The 21,888-nt window shown below is 36.2% G+C and overlaps 2 long non-coding RNA genes across 2 annotated transcripts; one reads left to right on the plus strand and one right to left on the minus strand.

Moving 5' to 3' along the window:
* Positions 1–852: 852 nt before the first annotated feature.
* Positions 853–15,940, minus strand: LOC310896132. The gene is made up of 3 exons (XR_014581213.1): positions 15,640–15,940; positions 9,871–9,999; positions 853–7,132 (listed from the first exon to the last, which is right to left on the minus strand). It is a non-coding gene; the product is annotated as an uncharacterized lncRNA (long non-coding RNA).
* A 32-nt stretch (positions 15,941–15,972) lies between these two features.
* On the plus strand, positions 15,973–21,658 carry LOC310896131. The gene is made up of 4 exons (XR_014581212.1): positions 15,973–16,009; positions 19,442–19,491; positions 21,138–21,199; positions 21,289–21,658. It is a non-coding gene; the product is annotated as an uncharacterized lncRNA (long non-coding RNA).
* The last annotated feature ends 230 nt before the right edge of the window (positions 21,659–21,888 follow it).

The raw sequence follows: 21,888 nt of genomic DNA on the forward strand, positions 1-21,888 counted from the left end.
ACATGTAAAGTTATGTTGCAAAAAACTAGCAACATGACACAGTAAATTGCTATATATGCCACTTTCTGTGTAACCACTCTACCCCAACATAAAATTTTGCGATTTTTTTTTCATTACTTACTAAAACAAAGTTTACAAGACATCATAGCTAATGTAACTGTGTAAATACTGCTTACTTATAAGTTTGAGGGCAGTAAGTTCATAAAGGTCATAATGAGATAACAAAAGCATGTGTTACAGGTGAGACAGTTAGAAATGCATTCCTTTTGCTATAAAAACTGCATATGAACATGGAGAGTATGCTCTGACATTTAAGAAAACAGAAGCGTTTCTATTCTTCTCTATCGTGAGTACATAACATATTTCATTCTCATGAATATATGATTTACTATTTTCCAGTGGTAATAGAAAGTAGAATGATGAACATAAAACTGTGAAAAAGAAAGATTCCAAACCTCAGATAAATATCTCTAGAATCTGATGGTACTCTGATTTTACTCAGTCAAAATTTGTAAAAATCATATACATGAAAAATAAAATAAAATAAAATGGAAATTAATCCATAGAAATTATCACGAGTCAAAAAGCACAGAGCAAAATGTACTTAAGTTTAGCTGAAGAAGTTCAAGCAGTCCAGGCTGTAATATATACATATGCTGGGAATATGCTTAAGACCTCCTGGTCATGTTGTCTAGATTTGGCTAAACACTTACCTAATTAGAGAAGTTACAGAAGTATTTGAGACTTCGTTAATTTCTGTTCTCTCAAAAGTTCACTGTAGTTGACATTTAATACAGCAGAATGGACAATTTTTGATCTCAGAGTAAGCAGAAAGAACCCACAAAAAAAAAAAAAAAAAAGCAACTAACATTTTCTGAAGAACCTATGTGATTTCATGTTTGGTTTGGTTTTGGTTTTGGTTGTTTTCATGAGCAATGCATAAAGCCAAATTGCAACTCAAACAATGCAAATTCCATTATTGAGCATATTGGTCAATTCATGAAATTTAAATGAGGTATAATAACTGAAGGTGAGCTGGTGGTGAAACTTAATGGAATTAGACACAATTTCAGTAATACAATTTAGACTCTTTCATAGTAAAAACATTAAAGTAACTAAGATGATGTAAAATACAAACTGTATCCAAATATTTGTTTTTATATCAATTCAGTGTAATACCATTTCTGAGATTGTTTCAGGAAAGAAAAGAAATCACAACTGCAATACCATACATAAAACATATTTTGCAATCTGGGTGGACAAACTCAGTGCCATTGACCTATAAAAACTGTGTGTTCATAGGATATTGCTTGTTTGGAATAGATGATAGATACACAGAGTAAATTATGCGCTCTTTAAATACAGAAACAATGCTTTCAACAGTATGCCTCATAGAATGGGAAGTGTAGAGAAAGTGGGAGAGAGGGGTCAGCCTTTGCCAGTGGTGTAATTTGGGAAAGCATTACCTTTCTACTTGTTTTATGTAACTGAGCATTTCAGTCCAGTACTACTAATAATGATTTATATACACTTCCTTATTCATTTTGTTTTGTGTGTGTATTAATTGTTGATATTGGTAGGGTTTTTTTTGGTTGGTTGGTTGGTTTTTTTTCCCTTTAGAAAAAATATATTGAGTTCTCTTTACTCTTGCAGCATGCAAAAGTTTCTCAGTTGACAGTAAGATAGTTAAAAGTTTGTATCTGGAGCTTGCTGTGTTTATTATGTCCTGTTTAGAGATATCAGTATAATTTCCAAGCTATTGTTTTGATGGGTTTGAGGCTGAACTGGTTTCCGAATTGCTGGATTTTTTCTTGCTTTCATAGTTCCCTGTGTCTGTACTTCCACTACTTGTTCTCTCAAGTGCAGCCAGGGCCAGATTTAACTGTGATATACACCTCTTACTATTTTGCATAGGATTTACACGTCTGATTTACACCACTTGCTGTTTTGCATAGGCTTTTATGGAGTGCTGAATTTTATTAATTGCTTTCTTCTTCCTGGGCCAAAAAAAAAAAAAAAATCACAGCGGACATTTTACAGATCAAAAATGCTAAAAAATTCCTAGCATGGGCTACATTCAATTCTATGCAATGAGAAAGCATAAAAGTGCAAAATTTAAGTCTCCTTTAACAGTGTCAGAAAAGCCTGATTCAGGATTTCAAAAACAAATTGACCTTGTGCTGTCCTCTGTATCAGGGTGAACTTCACCCTGTAGTAATAATGACAGTAGTAACAACAGCAATTGCAGGAAATGCTATTGGATTGTAACCAGTCAGGACAATTTCAGGAAAGCTACTACACAACTCATATCACTGAGCAGGCAGATGCTTACCAGGTTATTATTATATCTTTCAGTTATTGACAATGAAAATGTCTCTCCTGGGTACCACCAGGGCACCCTATTGCTGTAGTAAAGCTGCTTAAAACAGAAGCTGTCACGAAATCATTATTCAAAAATGAAAAATAAAATAAAATAAATAAAATAAAATGGAAGAAGAAAAACACAGCAGGTAACACTTTATGGGAACACTTTATGCAGGTCAGTGTTACAGAGTTATTCAGGCTTTATAGTGGCACCAGAAAGATGAAGATGGAGGTTCAGATACCAGCTCACAAAAAATACTTGATTTATGTTTTCTGAGGATTTGTGAGAAGCTTGAATGCTTAAGCATACTAGGGAAAGAATGAGAGGGTTTTTTTTGTTTGTTTGTTTTTTATTTTGTAGTGCAAATATTTGAAAATACATAGGGAAAGGCCAAAATGTTAGATTGATACATAGCAACATAGATATTTACAATAGGTGTGTATAGAAAGGAAAATAATTTTTTTGAAGAAAAATCCCACAACTTGCTCAATGATATTCAGACAAATATATATTTCATAATGAGTCAATTTGTGTGGGCAGTCCTTGTTTCTGCATCTGCATTTGCTATTCCACAATCTTCTATATATGTCTGTATTTAGGACCTTTCTGTAAAAACTGAATACTTGCTCTACAAAAATTTGACCAAAGACCATTTTCCTCAACCAATGATTCCCAAGGCCAAATTTAAACAGAATTTAAACTGTGAGGGAATCCAAAAAAAAAAAAAAAAAGTACTTGATTTTTTTACTAGTTCAATACTTATGTGTTGATCTAATTGAGGCAAAGATCTACTGTCTACAATTTATCTGACAGCTGACCACACACAAAAAATTGCAAGTGCTGTACTAGGCCACAAGTACTAAAATATCAGAAATATGTATGTGGAAGACTTAGTTTACTTCAGAGTTATTCCAAAACTGGGACAAAATTCTGCTGGGGTTTTGGGCTTTAACAATCTTCCCTACCAAATTGTCATATTTGAAGACTATGGTACACATACAATCTTGTATCTTTCATATCACAGTAAATATAGAGACATACATGCTTATATACATATGAATGTATATTAAAAAACACATTAAAGTCATCCTGTTTGTATCTTACTGTTCCACTGAGAGTTAGACTCAGAGCCTATGACTATATGAGAATAGGAAGTTACATGGAACAAAATGGGATCAAACCAAATACTCATAGACAGACCAGCCACTAAGGACCTAACCAGGAAACTAAAGAAGCTGACTTACAACAACGTTACTTAATGGAGGAGTTAGGGCTCATGAGGATTTTGAAGAGCTCTTTGGAAAAGAGGGAATTTTGACTTGTAACATTAGGAATAATTTCAGTAAATTTCTATTCTTTAAATATCAGTTTTATCTGCAGATTATTTCTAAACCACTTCCAAGGACTGAGTTTTTATTGTTAAATCACTGCGTATTTTTAGGCAGAGATAGGTATTCATATTTTAAATGGTCTACTTGCAAACAAAAACCCTGGCCATGATGGTTCCCATAATAAATAAATAAATAAATAAATAAATTGCATAGAAATATAATGAAACTGCAATGTGTAGTTAGCGATTACTGTCATATTAATGTTGATCAGCAAGTGAAAATTACATTGAAAATTGTGAAAATTACTATTCATTGTTAAAATGATACATATTTCATAAATGTCATGTTATTTTTAAGTGCATATTTTCATAGAATGGCATTCCTATAGGAAAGATAAAAGTCAGAAGTCACATCAAGCTTAAAAAAAAATAATAAAAAAATTGCAATTAAATGTTAACATTGTTATATTGTTCACATTTTTCGTAATTGAAAGCAAACGTGAAATTAAATTGTTATGAGCAAGTTGCCAACACTTTTAAATGGAAATTCAGCAGCAACAAACAGAAGTGTTTTTCTGTCTGCATAAGTGTGACATGTTTTCCCATGACATATATTGAGCTCTGCCAGGAGAGCTGAGTCTACAGTAAGTTATTCAACCACAAGTGTTAGCTGGGAGTGAGATTTTTTTCCCCATTCCTAGCTGACAGGACATTATAGTGGTTTTATTCTTGACACATAAAGTTAAAGGCATGCGTAATTCATTGCAAGATTGACACCTTCAGTTTTAAGACCTTTAAGACCATGTCTCTGTTTCCAATAGTGTCTTGTTTATAGGTACTCCATTAGGCCCTGGTTCCAGAGTAGGTCTCTAAAGGACTGCAGACATGAAAATTATAATTAAAAATAACAGGTATTTACAAAATGTATGGAGCAACTTGAAGGCATTTATGGAACTGAGAATAGAGCTCAGAAAAATCAGGAGGAGAAAATAATTTTATGACCTACAAAATCCAATAGATATAGCCACTCTAGATGTCCACACATTTGTACCAGTGTAAATGAAACAGGTTTTTCTTTAATAAAAGCTTTGGGGAATGTGTTGCAAAAAGGTTCTTGTTTCTTTTCATTTGAAAGTAGCCTACCCCTCTTAATTATGGTATTCAGGCAGTCACATACTGCATAAAACAGTTGTAGCCGATGATGTCATGGAATACTTTAAATCAGAGAAGGCCAGAAGGATTTAAAAAAGAAAATATAATATTTATTGGGGTTTTCTTTATCTCATTCTTCAAGAAAAAAAAAAAAAAGACAAGAAAATTAAAGAAGTATGAGAATTCACCTTATTTAATGAAATGTAAATATTTTATATAGAATTTGCATTTTTGAGATTAAATATGTTTCTTTAGCAACTTAAATTGCAATAAATATTCAAAGCATGTTTTCACTCTCAGAACTTCTTATCAAACAAAGAATTAAACCAGGATAACTGGCAACAACCAAAGTCATTTAAAAATCAATCCGAAAATGATGACATCCTTCCACTTAGATCTGGATGCTCTCATTTGTTATCAAATATTGTATATGCATTTTTTCATACTGTTTCTTACATTTCAAGGAGGTTTTCTCCTAAGCAGTGTTCCTTGGAGTATATTCAAATCAGTATTTGTGCTATTCTACCATTGAAACAATTTGATAAGTAATGCAGTTTAAGATGTACATATAAATAAAATAAAAATAAAAAAGTAAATCTTAAGGATAACAGTAAACCAAAACGTTATTAGCATCCTATTATTAAAGGATATAGGACTAATTCAATATTAGAAATAACTTCATATGTGTGCTGGCACACAATATATGGAAGGTGGTAGAGATTTTAACCAAGTAAAATAGAAGCAATAAACATACACAGATACAAGGAGATATAAAAATCAAGTCTTCTGAATTATAGTTTTATGCAGGAGGCCTGGCGCAAATGGAACAGTAATTTCACTGCCTGTACCTCTTTTAAAGCCCAGAATAAAAATGGTAGACTGTGATCCACACACTGTTTATCAGTTGAGCATTGCAAAAGCTTGATGGCATTTGCATAGGACTTGCTCACTAGGTTTGACATGACTCAAGGTCTTTCTTTGTTTTAAAGAAGCTGCTTCTGATTTATCATACTGTAAGTCAAACTGAAATGAGAACTATGTCTAATGAGATTGACAATGCAACCTAATACTAGCTGCAATTTCTCATAGGTAAGGTTTCTTTCAGGATAAAAGAAGTTTCTCAGAGAAGATGAGATACACTAATTCCTTTCAAAGATATTGCTGAAAACTTTGTAATGTAGGGAAAAAAAAAAGTCTATTTTACATATTGTACATAAAAAAAATGTGTATCCACATTACTTCCACTAGCAAATAGGCTTGAGGAAAGTGTAATTCTATGGTCACTTTCAAGTCAAGTGGTTCTATTGATGTTACCTACTCAGTATCTCGGTTCGATGTCTTTCTCTCTTACTGAAACACACTATCCTGATGGTGCCATGGGACAGATGCCTGAAGAACTGCTAGTTCTTGTGAGACAGGTACAGTATCCATTAATAGAATTATTTCTCCTGAGTGGATACGGAATGGTCAGTAACTTCTGCACAACTCCCCTCAAGAGACTAACAAAAAAAAATATATTAATTGTGTCCAGATTGGTTAGCTCACTCCAGAACAGATGCAACCTGACTGGATGTGGAAGGAACTCCATCATCCAAAGATGTAGTTAATGGAATGGCTGCCTGTGCCCTGCACTCAGACTGCATACCTTTCATAACTTTCATACCCATGCATTGCATGTTTTCTCTATAGTGTTCTGGTGTATTTACAACGCGTGACAGAATACCATCAGTACAGATTTCACGATGTATCATTACAATACATAAATAATGCTGGTCTTAATATAACATAATACAAAAATTAATAAATTATTAATACCTCTGGTTTACAGAGGGACTGTTTTGATCCTTTCTCACCCCTGGGGAGTCCAAAAGATTTCATATAGTGAGAGTCCTATATGCCTCATATTAATAAAGTGAAATTTCTTAACATTCCCAGGAGCTTTACATTGTAAATGTTATACCAAGTCAGGAAAACAGTAAAGAAGCATTATGGGAGGCATGGCTTTGTTTGTTTGTTTTTGAGAAAGTTTATGTCTATTTCTTATAGTACCGGTTACAAATAATTCCACAGATCATGAGTAAACAGTAAAAGTACCTCAGTATTTATATTCATTTGTGTGGTTTGTGATTTTTATTTATTTATTTATTAAATACACCCTCTGTACTTTAGTTTCCACAGCAGAAGTTGACGCTCCCCAGGACCTCTCTATGTCTTTCCTCCTCTTCCAGTGTATAGTATGCATGTCTCTGCATTCGTAGGGTGAATTAGACCAGTCTGTAAACAATCTGAAACCAAAGAGGTTATTTTTCAGGGGAATAATTTCCCCTACTATTTCCATTATGGGAAAATGTGATAGAAGAAAGTAGTAATAGTAATAAATAGGAAGAAGAAGAAGAAGAAAAGAAGAAGCAGAAGAAGAAGAAGAAGAAGAAGCAGAAGAAAAGAAGAAGCAGAAGAAAAGAAGAAGAAGAAGACAAGAAGAAGAAGAAAAGAAGAAGAAGAAGAAAAGGAGAAGGAGAAGGAGAAGGAGAAGGAGAAGGAGAAGGAGAAGGAGAAGGAGAAGGAGAAGGAGAAGGAGAAGGAGAAGGAAGAAGGAAGAAGGAAGAAGGAAGAAGGAGAAGGAAGAAATGAATAAAAAGCCATAGAGCAGGCACTTCTACACGGCTGAAAAAAAAAATAGCTAACTGCAACTTATTCCAGGTATTGTGGCAACTCCTTTGCACAGGAATTTGTCCAGGATTCTTCTGCTGATAGGCTGGGGAAGAAAAAGCTTAACGTGTTCTTCATTTTCTTGTGCTTTTAGGTTCTGACCACTAATGGAACCTAAGTGGTAGAGAATATATCCTGTGCTGACATGAAACAGACCCTCCTTTATTTCATAAACTAGAAATTTGACTAGAATTTACCTTTGCAACACAGCAAGCAGTAGATGAATGTGCTAGAAACCCAGTTCTATTAATATGAAAGTTTTTTTTAGAAAGATTAGAAAAAAAATCTGTATGCGCTAGCTTAAAATCTGCACTAGCCTAGTGTCTGACACATTTTAATTGAGTCTTCTGCACTCAGAGAAATCCAGACACTGAAACTGTTGGTTTTACGCAGCTGGGCAGCTGAGCTCCACCAGAACTTCTCTCTCTCACTTTACCTCCTCAATGGGAAAGAGGGAGAAAATATGAAGAAAAGGGCTCAAGGGCTGAGATAAGACAGGGACATCACTCAAAAATTATCGTCATGGGCAAAACAGACTCAGAGTAGGGAGATTACAGAAATCTATCACTAACAAGCTAGAGAAGTTAGAGACAAAGAAAACAAACTAAAAACACCTTCCCCCTGTTGTCTGTAGCTTCGGGCCCTGTGTGCCCCACCATTAAGCACACAGAGTTGAAATCCACAAGTTTTCCCAGCTTTGGACTATACTCCAATCCACCCTCTTCCATCTCTTCCCCCTGAGCAGCACAGGGGAATGAGGGCTGTGGTTAGTCCCTAACGCTTCACCTCCACCGCTCCTTCACGGTCACTCTCTGCCCCTGCTCCACGTGGGGTCCCTCCCACAGCATGCCATCCTTCCCAAACTGAGCCTGCGGGGGCTGCCCACAGGCTGCAGCAGCTCTTCAACAATTGCTCCAACATGGCTCCGTACCACGGGGTCCATCCCCCAGGAGCAAACTGCTCCAGCACGGGTCCCCCATGGGCGGCAGCTCCCCCCAGACCCCCTGCTCCTGCGTGGGCTCCTCTCCACGGGCTGCAGCTCCGGCCCAGGGCCTGCTCCTGCGGGGGCTCTCCGTGGGCCGCAGCCTCCTCCAGGCCACATCCACCTGCTCCACCGGGGGCTCCTCCACGGGCTGCAGCGTGGAGATCTGCTCCGTGTGGGACCCATGGGCTGCAGGGGGACAGCCTGCTCCACCAGGGGCCTCTCCACAGGCTGCAGTGGAACTTCTGTGTGCCAGGAGCACCTCCTGCCCTCCTGCTGCACTGATCTTAGGATCTGCAGGGCCACTTCTCAGTCCTCACTCTCCCAGCTGCTGTTGCACAGCATTTTTTTGTTTGTTTGTTTGTGGGTTTTTTTGTTTGTTTGTTTGTTTTTTCTTCTTCCTTTAATCTGCTCTTCCACAGGGCCAACCAGCATTGCTCATTGGCTTAGCTCGGGCCAGTGGCTGGTGCCTTTTGGAGCCAGCTGAAACTGTCTCTTATCTGACACCGGGCAGCTGCTGGGTTCTTCTTACAGATGCCATGCAGCCCCCTCCTACCAAAACCTTGCTATGTAGACCCACTACACAAATCCACTAAGTTAGCTTTATCAACAAGTGCTACTCAAACCTTGGCTAGAAGGTGATGGGGAAATGGGAAGAACAGACGATGGGGAAACAAACAGGAGAACAGACTTTTAATCTTTTAGCCAGAGTTCATTTTTGCAACTTTTGGATAGCAGAAAGGCATTACTGATAATTTTCAGGTTTTTGTCAGTCTGGCTAATATCTGACTCTACAATGATTTTGTTTTCTTTGTTGAAGCAAGATTTATAAGGAAATATATATATGTGTGTATATATGTTTACATATAAACATATATGTTTATGAGGAAATACAAAGTTGGTCTTTGTTTTTGGACCAACTGGTATAATTGAAAATAGAGCAAACTTTCAGTCCATTCCTATCTGAAAAAGGCAGCAAACTTCAGTCTAAACACAGACTGACAACATTTGCTCTGAGTTTAACTTAATTATGTGAGTTTGGGTTTTCTTAGTGCCTGACTAGGCTTTTGACAACTTGTGAAGTAGTGTTTGAATACTGCTTAGACTGAGAACAACATGCTGTTTTGTAAATATATTTGGCAGAGAAAAAGAGAAATGCATAGTGAAAATTAGCTTGTAAAGACGCCAGAACTAGGGTATGTGAAGTAAACTGGCTTTTTGCAAGTCCATTCAAGGAAATTTACCTAGCATATAAGCCTGAGGGAGGACTAAGTTTTTCCATTCACCCATCATTCATTCACCCATTCTTCCCTCAGGGAAAGCACTACTTACTGTGATTTAACTGGGGAAAAATGGCATCAGATCCTACACAAATCCAAAAATGCAGTATCCGTCCATCACTCCTCAGGTCTCTGACTCACCGTAGGCGTAACAAGTTCCTGGGAACATCTCTGCTTTTCTCTTAAAACAGAAAAAGGTGTGGAAATTTGGTAAGTAAGCTTTTCCCTTCATCTCTAGGGCACACAGTTAACCCGAAAGAACTCTTGAGTGGATCAAGGATGACTGAGAGATATTGGAGGCAAGTTCCTTGTGTAGCATGGTCACACAACAAAATAACAAGGTCAATGCATTGAAGTAACTGAAATTCTATTAGATATAAAGAAAAAAAATCACAGTGGTAGTTGTTAAGCACTGTAGCAGGTTTCCCAAAGAGGCTGGGAAATCTCCACCCTTGGAAATATTAAAAATTTGTCAGCACACAGACCTCAGCAACCTGCTTTTACTTCAGAATTAGTCTTGCTTGATAAGTGCATGCATGCTCACATGACCAGTGAGATCACAGCACCCTTTGAGAAAAGGAGCCAGGAGCTGATAGGCAGATGTATACAGCAGATATACACAGGTGCCGATGTCTTACCTCCAGCAGAAATTAATTAGAGATCATCCAATGGTCCTTTGAAATATCATTATTTTACCTATTCTTGTCTAATTTTAGCATAATTATATGCTCCTTGCCATTCCAAAATCCCTGAAAAGAGGTTTGGGCACAGGAATTGTTTCTTTTAAGCTATGTCCCTGATACTAAATCCCATGTCCAAAGAGTGATACAAAATAGAGCATGGCCTAAGCAAGTCTTGAAGTCCTGCAAGAGGTTCTTTTCAGTATTCCTGCCTCCCACTTCAACTGCTTTTTCATTTTGCTGGTTTTTTGTTTGTTTGTTTATTTTGTTTTTAATTTAAACAATCAAATATCTTATTTCTGCTTGTAATCTTTCTTTTGTTAAAAAAAAAAGCTGTCCTGTTTTTGTTTGTTTGTTTTAGTATTTATATTAATTTTAAAATGATTAGTGTTTGAGTTGCTTAGTTTGTAACAGAAGAAAAATTTTCAGTGTCAGCCTTACTTTATGAACTTTAAACATTTCCTTTTGGCACAAATGTTCTCCAGAGAAATATTATTATTTATTATTGTTATTATTTTACAGTCCTTACGTTAAGATTTTTTACTGCAGTTTCATGGATTTCCAAAATTAAAGCAGCTATTAGATGGTTCTAAAATATGCAATAATAAGCATTAAAAAAAAAAAAAAAGATTATTACAACTTAGTTTGACATTTTAAATTTATTCCTTCTCTATTTTATCCTGAAAATAAATTTTGGAGTAAAATCTCATGAAAAGCATAGAAAAACTTCATAATGTTATGTTTTTATAAGAATCATTGGGGAAAAAAAATTCTTTTCGCTTTATCAGCTTGCTTTAGCATTACTGAGAATATGCATATACATAGTTAACCCATTTGATGTTATATGTAAATAAAGAAAGCTGTGTATATTTTCACTATGGTATAATTTCTTTTAATGATAAATAGACAACCTGCAAAATGTACAAATCTAAATCACCTTTAAAAATGCAGAAATAAAGAGGGGTCCAATCTTTACTCCCAGAGAAGTTCAAGTAACACATCTAAAGCAAGTTTAAAGTTTTTCTAGCACTTAAACTAAACCATCACTTCTGAAAATAAAATAATAACTTCTCATTCTGGTAATCAAAAGATTGGATACACATAAAAGTCACTATCCTTACAAGAAACATTTTAATATTAGAAAATTGTTATAAAGTCTCTGAGACTCATTTCTCCATCCCTTCCAGGCACACAGCCTTCTATTTTTTAACCAAACACAGTCCTCCAAGTTTTTCATTCCTTATTCATTGGTTCTGTTTGCTGTATTGTAGTTTTATTCTCTGCTGTATCGCATTTTTTCCTCTGATTTCTAACAACATCTGAAACTGGAAACAGTTCTTTAGCTGCACTATTTGGAGAGGAATAATTATCCCTCACCTCATTTTTTTGTTTGCAAAACACTTCCTAGCATGTCAGAAAATATTATTTGTCTTTTCAGCAGCAGTAATTGCTTATTTGACCTAACTTCCAGCCCACTATATCACAGATATATATATATTTTTTTCCATCCTGGTTGCTTTTGTCAATGTATTTTTTTAATACTTTTTTTTATGTATGTAGTGTTTTTTTTGCTTTGCTGTGTTGAATTTCACCTTAAAGACTTCTGACTATTTCTTCAATTCATCAGTACCAATTTAAATTCACAACTTATCCTCCAAAGTGTTTGCAGCACTTACTGTTGGGTGTCAAGGTTGATAAGTCATCTAATTTGTTAATGAAACCATTAAATTACACTGGACGTAAGATAGATCTCTCACCAACATCAAGCATCTTCCTAGTTTCTTGACAGTAATTCATTGATAACTGCTATTTAAGCTTGATGATTTCAACCTGATATGAATGTGCCTGTTAGTATTTTAATCCATGCCATATGACAGTCTAAAAATGAGGAAAATATAGGAATCCATTAAAAAGTAACTGCAAAATGCAAATAGACCAGCTAACTGTCTCCCAGAAGTTCATTCGTATTGTGCACAATATTCTGGCTGGAAAGAAAAAGATAAAAAACATGCTGAGTGTTATATGAGAGCTTTAGTTAGCCATCCCAAATTCTGTCATAACATGACATTTCCATCCAGATTGTCTTCTGTGTTTGCATTCTGTACAGATCACAGAATCATGGAATGGTTTGGGTTGGGAGGGACCTTAAAAATCATCTAGTTCCAATCACCCTGTCATGGACAGGAACATCTTCCACTAGATCAGGTTGCTCAAAACCCCATCCAACCTGGCTTTGAACACATTTAGGGATGGAGCACCCACAGCTTCTCTGGGCAACCTGTACCAGTGTCTCACCCCCTCACAGTAAAGAATTTCCTCCTTATATCTAATCTAAACCTACTCTCTTTTAGTTTAAAGCCATTCCCCCTTGTCCTATCACTACACTCCCTGAAAGAGTCCCTCCCCAGCTTTCCTGTAGGACTCCTTTAGGTATTGGAAGCTGCTACAAGGTCTCCCTGGAGCCTTCTCTTCTCCAGGCTGAACAAACCCAACTCTCCCAGCCTGTCTCTGTAAGAGGGGTGCTCCAGCCCCTTGATCATCTTTTTGGCCCTCTGCTGGACTCGTTCTAATAATTCCATGCCCTTCTTGTGGAGGACTTCCATGTCCTTCTGGGAGCCCCAGAGCTGAAGACAGTACTCCAGGTGGGGTCTCACAAGAGCAGAGAGGGAGAATCACCTCCCTCAGCCTGCTGGCCACTTCTCTTTTGATGCAGTCCAGGATACGGTTGGCTTTCTGGGCTGAAACTCTACATTGCCAGTTCATGTCAAGCTTCTTGTCAGATACTAGAGATGATGATTAGTAATATGCTTACTCTTTGCATTCCATCCAGTCAGCTACGATAATATCATTCGTATCACTCACACCTTCAGAAAGTGTTAGCTTCTATCAGTCACCAACTTTGGTTTCCATACCTGACGAAAATACATCCTAAGCTCTTGTGCTGTTATTAATTCATTTTGTATGGAATATAGTTTGTCCTAAACTGAAATAAGAATAAACTCTACAGTATTCTATCTACAATTTAATTGCTTTTATCATTATGAGCAACAGAAATTCAACACATATAGAAGAATATCAAATAATTATGGGTTTCTTCTATATCCCAGTAACAAGATTTTTTAGATTTATTTTTTTAATGAGATTTATTTCTCTTACTTATACCAGCATAACAGTGCTTTTTAAAAAGCAAGCAAAGAAAAGCTTTTATTGCAGAAGACTGAAGATGCCAAGAACACCTACAAATATTTTTCGTAGTTTTCAATAAGTTTGGGCTTGTTTGAAAAAGATGTCAGAGCCCTTGAATTTAATATGATAGTCTATGAGTAGAGCAATAAAACAGGTAAAGATTGAATGGGTAGACAATGCTTTCAAGGTGGCAAAATGTAATATACCGTAACAGCTGAGCTCTTCATAGTATTGTGTTGCTCAGGCCAGAGGTGATGGAATTGTGAATAACTGGAGGGAGTTCATGATCCATCAAAGAGGAAAAATGTTTTAACCTTAATAGAAATGAACTGGAAGGAATCACATTGATAATATTTCACTGACACCTTGTTGGAATTTCTTTGAATATTTCTACCTGAGGGGCCTCACAGAAAATTATACTATCTTAGGAAATCAGAAAACAGGAATAACTGTATTTCTACGATAATGATCAAAGGATGTGACAGTTTTTCACTTAAAAAGTAAATGCTTTTCTGAAATAAAAATCACAGAAAAACAATATTCGGTGGGAAAACAAAACAACACAAAACAAAAGCACTTCTCAGTGAACAATGTTATAGTAAATCTTATTTTATCTTTCAGACTTTGAGGGGAGAAATTAATGATCCCTTTTAATATATTATTGTATCATTAATCTGATAATTTTATCTTAATGACAGCTCTCCTGTTCACATCATAATATGCTTCTGAAAGAGAAAAAAAAATAAAATTCAATGTGCTATTGAATTGCCAAATTCTAACTCCCATTATTAAAAACAAAAAACAATAATAAAATTTGACAACCTCATTGAAGAAGTTTCATCTGTTTCATTTTTCAAGTTAATTTCATGATATATTAAGAGTTTGTTTGTCATATGTCTTTAGTGCAACTCATTAATTTCATGACATTCAGTAACTTAACAGGAATGTGGTATTGTGTGGATGCACCAGGCCAAGGGGGCCAGTGTTAAAGAGCAGGTTGGATGGGGCCCTAGGCAATCTGATCTAGTGGGTGGCATCCCTGCCCGTGACATGTGTATGTGTGTGTTGAAAATGTAAAATCTGAGGAAAGATTTCAGAAAAGTGTTGAGTCTGTCTCTCTTTCATTTATCTTGCATCTTATCTTATTTTCTCAAATATGCTAAGACCATTGTGGGTATCTTCAAAGTACACAATATGATAGTCACTTCAAGTGCTTACAAACTAATTGCTTGCACCTTCAAGCTGCAACTTCTGCTACAACTGTCCAGAGCCATATTGATTTAAACTTGACTTTCAGGATGCATGTGGTTGCCTCCACAGAGTGAATTTGCACTCATTAGTGCCTAACTGGAAATAAAGCACAGACTAAGGCTCTAGAGTTAAAGAGTAGGTGATTTTCTGTGTGCCATTGATTTCAGTTGGCTTTTGAATATCTATCCATACACATGAAATTGCCAAATCAGTGTTCTGCAGAGCAAAAGAAATGTATGAAGAGAGCAGTTCACTGGAAACTGTTGAGTATAGAAGAAAGACAGAAAGTGGTAAGTTAGAAAAAATAACAACAAAAACATAAACCAAGTCTCTGTTAGGAAGCTCCTGAAAAGAGATGTTTGGTAGCAGTTTTATACATAGCATTTTTTTATATCTATATTGTCAGTCAATTTTGATTTCTGTAGGAAATTTGTAAATCAACAGACTATCAGCTATGGAATTATATTACACAGACTTCAAGAGGAGTCATTGGGAGTGCTATCAAACCCAAACTTTGGAGCGATTAAAAACACATACACACACACAAAGTATTTATTCCTAATATTTCCCAATAATCAGCAGAAACAGTTTATAATACAAGGCTCTTGAAGTTGTAATGGGATTTCTTGCTGTGACTACATTTCATTCAAAGTAACATAGTATTTGGAATTAATATGATATAAAATTATTAAGTCATGCCTTACCTTGCTTCTTTTTGTGTGTTGTTGTCCTGGTTCCAGTTAGGACAGAGTTAATTTTCCCTCATAGTAGCTGGTAGGGTGCTATGTTTTGGATTAGGATGAGAAGAGCGCTGATAACATGCTGATGTTTTAATTGTTGCAGAGCAGTGTTTACACCAGGCCAAGGACTTTTCGGCTTCTCGCTCTGTCCTGCCAGCGAGCAGGCTGGGGGTGCAGCAGGAGCTGGGAGGGGACAGACCCAGGACAGCTGACCCAAACTGGCCAAAGGGGTATTCCATACCATCTGACGTCATGCTAAACAATATATAGGGGTGGCTGGCCGGGGTGGGGGGGCCGGCTGCTCGGGAATAGGCTGGGCATCGGTCAGCGGGTGGTGAGCAATTGCATTGTGCATCACTTGTTTTCTTACACATTATTATTATTAATACTATTATCATTATCACTATTATTATTATTATTGTTATTATTATATTCCTGTCTTAATAAACTGTCTTTATCTCAACTCACAGGCTTCACTTTCCCGTTTCTCTCCCCCATCCCAGAGAGGGAGGGGGGAGGGTGAGCGAACGGCGGTGTGGTGTTTAGCTGCCAGCCGGGTTAAACCACAACAGTTGTTTATTTGTTTGTTTGTTTTGCTAGCTTTACTAGGAAGTTAAGGAATATAGAAATAAAGCAGAATGCTCTGACTTATTTAATATTTCTCAAAACTCATGTTACCTATATTGTGCTTGTTGGTATAGAAGCTTTAATTTTTATCACATTTACTGTGTCTGCTATCAAAAGATTAGTGCCTGCAAACAGATCCCTACTTTTCTGGAATCATCTTGCTTATTCTCTAATATAACCCAATAATATAATATCAGCTGTGCCTGATATAACCCAATAATCGAGGCTTTGGCTATAGCAATAAGAAGGGATAGGTAACTCCTAAGAGCAAATTATTCCATTTCAAAACACCTGTCCAAGAGAAATGAGATACTTCAGTCTCTGAAGACATCCACCATAAAATACAAAAGTATTGTAGATTAGTATTTTATACTAAACTTTTAAGTGCAGGTGAGTCCAATCTCCTATCCTTCCCTAGAGCAATAATAATATACAGCATTATGAGATGTGCAAGCAGTCCTTCAGCTAATTAGAAATTATTCTGTTCTACAGACATAGAAGTTGTCGGCATCAGCAAGCATCTGTATTAAATCATAATGCAAGCTCAAACAGAAAGTGTTAAGCGAGTTACATTCTACACTCTAACATCTTTCCTGCAACTTTGAATGTTCTGAATTTACCCTTATGATATAGAAAGATAAAGAAGGTAGAAAATCTGGGAGAAGAGAAAACAAACAAAAAAAAAACAAACCAAACAAACAAAAAATACCCAACAACTAACAAACATATGAAAAATAGAAACTTATGTAACCCTAGATTCTGAAGACAGCCTTGAATGAGACCTTGAACATGAGATGGATTGAGTTGTTCTGTGGCTCCATTTGCATTACTTCCTTGTTTGTATTTGTGCTTTGTTCAAGCTACCTTAAAGGTCTCCCTTCACCCACTGTGTATATATTGGCAGCACTAAGTACAGGTGGATATTTCCTGTTTGCATTCCTCAAACTAGAAATCTTCCAGCTAATATCTTGAGGACAGAATGGGTGATTCAGGAAAAATAGACAGAGGTGATATTCTACAAATAATTTCACAGTTAAGCATGGATAAACATAACTCATTCACATGAATTTAGCTATTCTTATATTCAAACTGTGGTTTCTTGAGTATGAGTAGGATAATTTATCTGATCACTTGCTTCTGAAAAAAAAAAAAAAAGGGAGGGGGGAAGGAGAAAATGTATTCCCTTTCCTTCTTTTTCCTCTGTTTACACCTGCTGCTTCTTCTAGAAGTATGGTCATTCTCATGTGAGACCTGGCCTTCATAGGATCTTTCAGATCACCAGCTCAGAATAGGAAACTATCTATGTTTTTCTTTGATTATGGTTCATTTTCTGCCAGGCACCAGCAATAGCTCACAGTTGGTAAAAAAATATAGCTTGAGTTGGAACAAGGTTAGCAGTGAGAACGTGCACCTGGGAATCACAAGGACAAAGGCTTCCCTCTTTCAGTGGAGATAAACACTTAGATTATCTCAAATTGATGGGAAATACAGCTGCAAGTTGTGATTTTGTGATCAGTTTAATACAATCGAAGAACATTCTGCCATATGTTCATACTACCACCCTCTGTCAACACTGATAATGCAATGTAAAATTATGCCAGCAAATAGTAAATGACTAGGTTTCTATATTAAGATCTGTATAGTTTCTTCTGCATAGGGAATCAAACACGAGTAAGGTAAATCTATGGTTTGTATTTGTTATTTTGGACTACTGAATTCACAAAGCGTCTAAAACAGTGGCAGAACTACTGGAAGCACACTTTTAAGACCTGAACAGTGTTTCCAGGACAGTTGTCAGTGTGATGGCAGCATAAAAGGTCACCATAGTACTGTAAATGTTTAGCGATGCCATAATATTAGTACACTAAGCAGCTTTGCTGTTTCAAGTGTATGTGATCAAATAATGAATTTGAAGAAAATAAAATCATAGAATATCCTGAGTTGGAAGGGACCCACAAGGATCATCTAGTCCAACTCATGGCTCCATATGGGACTACCTAAAAATTAAACCTATGTCTGAGAGCATTGTCCAAATGTTTCTTGAACTTTGGAAGGTTCAGTGCTATGACCACTGCCCTGGGGAGCCTGTTCCAGTGCCCAACCACCTTCTAGGTGAAGAACCTTTCCCTAACACCCAGCCTGACCCTCCCCTGTCACAGCTCCATGCCGTTTCCTCGGGTCCTGTCGCTGTCCTCAGAGAGCAGAGATCAGCACCTGTCCCTCAACTCACCTTGTGAGGAAGATGCCATGTGGTTTCCCATCAGTCTTCTCTAAGCTGAAACATCTTAACTCCAGTGGCATACACTGCATATATAACATTCTCTGGAAAACGTTAAGTGGCTATTCCTTCCAATGTATCTTTCCTCTCAACAGATTTGCCTTCCTTAAGACTTCCTTGAAAGTCATCTTCAAAGTGAAGTGCAATAGCAATAATTCTCTTCTTCTACATAAATATATTCCTGTATATTCTTCAGCAACAGATTGACTAATAAAACCTTGTGCTGCATAAAAATAGGTAAGGTGTATAACAATGATTCACTTGAAGACACAGTTGATTCTCACCTTATCTGTGTGTGTGTGCCAGGATGTCTGAGACTTTACAGTTGTACTGAAACACAAATACAACATCAATTTAATCACTATAACATCTTGCTGGGATTTGTCTGACCCAACTTTTGTGAGACATCAGGTTTAAGACATCATCTCAGTTTCCACCAAAGACAAGTAGAATGAATCATTCTCTGTGGGGTCCAAAGTGTCTCTATTTACCAAAGAAGGTAGAAGACTAACTTTGAGAGTATGCCTAGCAGAAGATTAGTAACATTAATCTTTTGTCTGTAATAAATTCACTGCTTCATGTAAATGGTATACCTATTAGCACTAGTTTTGTATATAACAGGCTAAGTGTTTTTTGTTTGGTTGGTTTTGGCTTTGGTTGGTTTTGGCTTTCTTTTTCTTTTGGTTGTTGTTGTTGTTGTATTTGGGTGTGGTTTTTCCTTGTTTGTTTTGTGGTATGGTGTGAAATACCAAATGAACTGGTTCCTACTGTATCTGAACAGAAGATGATAACCCTTTTTATTGGTATAAACGAGCAGAATCATCTCATACAACAATTAAAATCTTCCTTTTTCTGGTATAGGAAGTGGAAAGAATGTTCTTGAAGTAATCCAGCAGTAGCTCGTTGTGAGGGTATGTTGGACTTATCTCTTGTTAACAACATTTCTCCAGCTTTTGCTATGCTGGACAATGTGGATCATGCAAAGTTTCTGCTTATCCTTTGTGTTATATATAAACAAAACATGGATGCACTAAAGAATGAAAAGCTTCATACTTGGTGGCTTTTAATGTGTTACAACTACTTACAGAATGATAAGAAATTTGACTTTTAGGTAATAAATCAGTAATTAGAAATTAGACTTGTTCAGTTGGAATGGACCTGCAAAGATCATTGAGTCCAACTGTTGAATATCTGAAAGGTTCTCAAATTTTAAAAATTAATACCTGTGCCTATTTGTAAAGAGAAGGATTTGCCCTTAAACTTCTGAAAAGTGGGAAAGTGAGATATATTCTATCTGTTTTGCTGATGCACTCAACTTTTAGATCAGTGGGGCATTGTAGTAGCTGCATAATGGGTTTTATGGAATGCTGCCTCTGCAGTTTATGAGCAATAGCTGATAAATGGTGGGTAATAATGAGTAGTTTCCATTACATATATTTAAGAAATCAATGTCAACACTTTTAAAATAAAAGAAAACATTGCTCAATTTATACATGTAGTATTCAGATTGTGTGTGATTGCTTCACACTGAAACACCTGTGGGGCAATTCTTTTCTTAATCAAAAAGAAAAAGAAAAAAAAAAAAGGAAAAAAAGGGAACTGCATATATAGTCACTGCCTAGTTAACACAGTGATGATACAATATATCAGCCCTTTCTCTGCACTCAAACAATTCATTCTGGACTTAATCCAAATAAATCTTTTAACAGAAATGAATACAAAAATATCCAATATCCTGCATTAATATTTTGGAAAAATGTAAAAGCCCCCTGATTCCCCAGTGCTTTCTTAAGACCAATACTGTAAATAGTATTTCCGTTTTAGCAATGATTTTTCTAAGTCACTGATAAAACTGTTGAAGTCCTAAGAAGCACGTTATCATCAGCAGCCAACACACCTTATCATACTCATCAATCAGAGGGGGCTATCCATTGTAGTGTGTGACTATAGCACAGTCACCCTCTGGGCAATCATGACTTCTCTTTAGATGCTTGTGCTGCAAATCACTCAGGAATGGCAGCTCTTTTGTGAGCAGAGATATACATATCCACACACAGAGCAATATCCCCTGAACTCTCTATCTGCAGCCACAGGGGACTGGGAGGACTGATTGACTATGAACGTCTTCTTTCAGAAAAATCATCTAAATTATAAAGATTGAAAGAAACAGATCCCACATGTGCTTCCACATGCCAAAATGGGGCCTTTTCATCCATACTACAAAATGTTAATGCAAATAATGTGTTTAAATAATCGGATCAGGAAACAGAATTACAAAAAATCAGAGTGATTTTTTTTCCCCTTTGCTTATGCACAAATACAAACTTTAACATTTATTTTTGAAAAATTCCTCAAGACGGTTTAATATGCAAAATTCAAAGATTAATGAAATGCACCTCTACATTTATTTTCTTGTTGTTGTATGTGCTCAACAGGACAGTTAAATTTCCTACTCTATAAACACTGTGTTTATATTAAAAGCTTTTGCTTAGTTCATATCACTATACACTGCAATATAAATATAGTTAACCATAAATTCTCCTGTTTCTTTTCGTAGATTATGCAACTGTTACATACTGTATTGAAAAAAATAGAAATAATATATAGTAGGATTGAAAGGTATTTTTGAAATCATTTAGTCCTAAATCCCCTCCCCCTTTTCACTACCCTGAAATTAATATACTGAAAATGTAATTGTCTTTTTATAGCATTAGAGTTGTCACCTGAGACCATCAAAAGAAGTCCTTTTCTACTGAACTGATGAAATTAAGAATGTCTGCCTCTTCAAGAGGGGAGAAAAAAATCTGTGAATACCTGTGGGCTGCTGAGTTTAATTGAACCAGTCTGGTAATACTGTATGAATGAAGCAAAGTTTCACTGTCTGACTAATTGCCTGTAAACTGCATTTCATTATCTTTTTCTCTTTCCTTTATTGTTACGTAGAACTCTGAGTTAGCAGAATTATGAATCTCAGATAAAGAGAAATTATCTAACTTGTGGTCTATGTATGATATCATATTTGCTGGCAAAAGACATTGAGAGAAATGAATTTATTGTGTAGAGAACAGTTTTGAGAATTCCGGGGGGGGGGGGGGCGGGGGGGGGGGGGCAAGGAATAAAATAAAATAAAATAAAATAAAAAAGAAAACATGAAAATGTCATTTTTTTTTTTCTTTGTAGAATTTGTGTGCATAGATTTGGTTTACCTGTTTTACCAAAAGCCTGTATTTTGCAACTCCAATCAGTTTTAAAATTAAAAAAATAAATTAAAATAATCATTCCAGCTTAATATCTGTGGTGGTTTTACT

This window comes from Anser anser, assembly GCF_964211835.1.
Source record: "Anser anser genome assembly, chromosome: 3".
Lineage (NCBI taxonomy): Eukaryota > Metazoa > Chordata > Aves > Anseriformes > Anatidae > Anser > Anser anser.